Raw genomic sequence first — 3,604 nt, 5'->3', positions numbered from 1 at the left:
AAACTCTCTATCATGAAGATCATGGTGCTATTTTGAAGCACAAGTGAGGAAAAGAGATAGTAGCATTGTCCCTTCTCTCTTTTCTCTCATTTTTTTATTTGGTGGGCTTCTTTGGCCTCTCTTTTTTATATGGGCCTCTTTGGCCTCTTTTATTTTTTGTAAAGTCCGAAGTTTCATCCCGACTTGTGGGGGAATCATAGTCTTCATCATCCTTTCCTCACATGTGACAATGCTCTAATAATGAAGATCATCACACTTTTATTGATTTACAACTCAAAAATTACAACTCAATACGTAGAACAAAATATGACTCTATGTGAATGCCTCCAGCGGTGTACCGGGATATGCAATGAATCAAGAGTGACATGTATGAAAAATTATGAAGGTGGCCTTGCCAAAAATACGATGTCAACTACATGATCATGGAAAGAGCAATATGACAATGATGGAGCGTGTCATAATAAACGGAACGGTGGAGGGTTGCATGGCAATATATCTCGTAATGGCTATGGAAATGCCATAATAGGTAGGTATGGTGGCTGTTTTGAGGAAGGTAAATAATGGGTGTATGATACCAGCGAAGGTTGCTCGACATAATAAAGGCTAGCAAAGTGGAAGGGTGAGTCTGCGTATATCCATGGACTCACATTAGTTATAAAGAACTCATATACTTATTGCAAAAGTCTACTTGCCCTCGAATCAAAGTACTACTACGCATGCTCCTAGGGGAAGGGTTGGTAGGAGTTAACCATCACGCGATCCCAACCTCCACTCATAAGGAAGACAATTAAAAGAGCACCCCATGCATCAAATTTTCACACAACTTTTACCATACGTGCATGCTACAGGAGTTGCCAACTTCAACACAAGTATTTCTCAATTTCATAATTACCCAACTAGCATCACTCTAACATTACCACCTTTATATCCCAAAACAATTATCAAGCATCAAATTGATCATAGTGTTTAATGCACTTTCTATGATAGTTTTTATTATACCCAACTAGGATGCTCATCATTCTAGGACCAATATTATAACCATAGAAAATACCATGCTGTTCTAAAAGACTCTCAAAATAATATAAGTGAAGCATGAGAGATTAACAATTTCTTCAAAATAAAGCCACCGCCGTGCTCTAGAAAATATAAGTGAAGCACATCAAGCAAAACTATCTAGCTCAAAAGATATAAGTGAAGCACATAGAGTATTCTAATAAATTCTAAATCATGTGGGTTTCTCCCAAAAGGTATGTACAGAAAGCATGATTGTGGAAATCTAAAAAGCAAAGACTCATATCACATAAAACGCTCCAAGCAAAACACATATCATGTGGCGAATAAAAATATAGCTCTAGTAAATTTACCGATAGACGAAGACGAAAGAGGGGATGCCTTCCGGGGCATACCCAAGCATAGGCTTTTGGTTATACTTGAATATCTTGGGGTTCCATGGGCATCCCCAAGCTTACGCTCTTGCCACTCCTTATTCCATTGTCCATCAAATCTTTACTCAAAGCTTGAAAACTTCACAACACAAAACTCAACAGGAAATCTCATAAGCTCCGTTAGTGCAAGAAAGAAAATTCACCACATAAGGTACTGTAATGAACTCATTCTTTATTTATATTGGCATTAAACCTACTTTATTCCAACTCCTCTATGGTTCATATCCCCCAATACTAGCCATAGATGCATCAAAATAAGGAAACAACACACGAAAGACAGAATCTGTCAAAAACAGAACAGTCTGTAGAAATCTGTAACTTTAGAATACTTCTGAAACTCTAAAACTCCTACCAAAATAGGAAGTCCTGGTAAGTTTCCCTATTAACCTACAGGAAAAAGAATCAACGCAAAATAACGTTTCTGTGAATTAGTAAAATTATTTTCGTGCGCGCAAAGTTTCTGTTTTTTTAGCAGAATCAAATTAACTATCATCGTAGGTTATCCTATAGGTTCTACTTGGCACAAACACTAATTAAAACATGAAAGCACGTCTAAACAGAAGCTAGATGAAATATATACTAAACATAGGCAAAAATCAAGAAACAAAAATAGAATTGGGTTGCCTTCCAATTAGCGCTATTGTTTAACGCCCCTAGCTAGGCATAAAAGCAAGGATAGATCTAAGTGGTGACATCTTTGTCATTCAATTCATAAGTAGCTGGCATGATAGATTCATAAGGTAATTTAAATTTCTTTCTAGGGAAGTATTCCATGCCTTTCCTTAATGTAAATTGGAATCTAATATTCGCTTCCTTCATATCAATAATTGCACCTATCGTTCCAAGAAAAGGTCTACCAAGAATAATAGGACATGAAAGATTGCTATCTATATCAAGAACGATAAAATCTACGGGCACATAATTCCTATTTTAAACAATAAGAACATCATTGATCCTTCCCATAGGTTTCTTAATGGTGGAATCCGCAAGGTGCAAATTTAAAGAGCAATCATCAAGATCTTGGAAACCTAGAATATCACATAAAGTTTTCGGAATCGTGGAAACACTAGCACCCAAATCACATAAAGCATAGCACTCATGATCTTTAATTTTAATCTTTATAGTAGGTTCCCACTCATCATAAAGTTTTCTAGGTACTTCCCAATTAAGTTTTTCCTCATAAGATTGGATCAATGCATCAAAAATATGTTTGGTAAAAGCTTTATTTTGACTATAAGCAAGAGGAGAATTCAACACGGATTGCAACAAGGAAATAAAATCTATTAAAGAACAATTATCATAATTAAATTCCTTGAAATCCATAAAAGTGACCTCTCCAATCCCACTTTTACCAAACTTAGCATCAAGATCGAAAAACTCCGAATCATTGGGACGCCTTTTAACTAAAGTTGACTCATCTCCAGTCCCATCATTATCAAGATTCATATTGCAAAACAAAGATTTAATAGGGGACACATCAATAACTTTTAGATCTTCATCATTATTTTCCCCAAGCCCTTCTGGTTTGGTAGCCATCTTATTGACCAAGGTGGCTTGCTTATCAGAAATTTGGGCTATTGATTTTTCAAGACGAGCAATCTGAGAATGCAAACCATAAAATTCCTTAGACATATCATCAAGCTCTTTGTTCATGTATTCCATAAAGCTTTTTTGTTCTTTAAGCTCTTTTCTAAAGAAACTATTATGCTCAAATTGTAAAGTCATAAAGCTTTTAAAGCTTAATTCAATCTCTTGCAACCTTCTAAGATGAAGGTCGGTGTTCTTAGGCAAAGCCATTAGGGTAAATAGGCACACAAGAAGACAAGAGAAAGAGGGAGGCAAATTGGAAAGAGAGGGCGAATAAAACGACACGGGTGAAGTAGGGGAGAGGAAAACGAGAGGCAAATGGCAAATAATGTAATGCGAGGGAGATGAGCTTGTGATGGGTACTTGGTATGTCTTGACTTGAGCGAAGACCTCCCCGGCAACGGCGCCAGAAATCCTTCTTGCTACGTCTTAAGATTGCGTTGGTTTTTCCCTTGAAGAGGAAAGGGTGATGTAGCAAAGTAGCGTAAGTATTTCCCTCAGTTTTTGAGAACCAAGGTATCAATCTAGTAGGAGGCTCCTCAAAAGTCCCACACACCTACACAAACAAACAA

Source organism: Triticum aestivum, chromosome 5B (genome assembly GCF_018294505.1).
Source record: "Triticum aestivum cultivar Chinese Spring chromosome 5B, IWGSC CS RefSeq v2.1, whole genome shotgun sequence".
Classification (NCBI taxonomy): Eukaryota; Viridiplantae; Streptophyta; class Magnoliopsida; order Poales; family Poaceae; genus Triticum; species Triticum aestivum.
The sequence above is the reverse complement of the archived record's forward strand: the minus strand, read 5'-3'. Positions refer to the sequence as shown.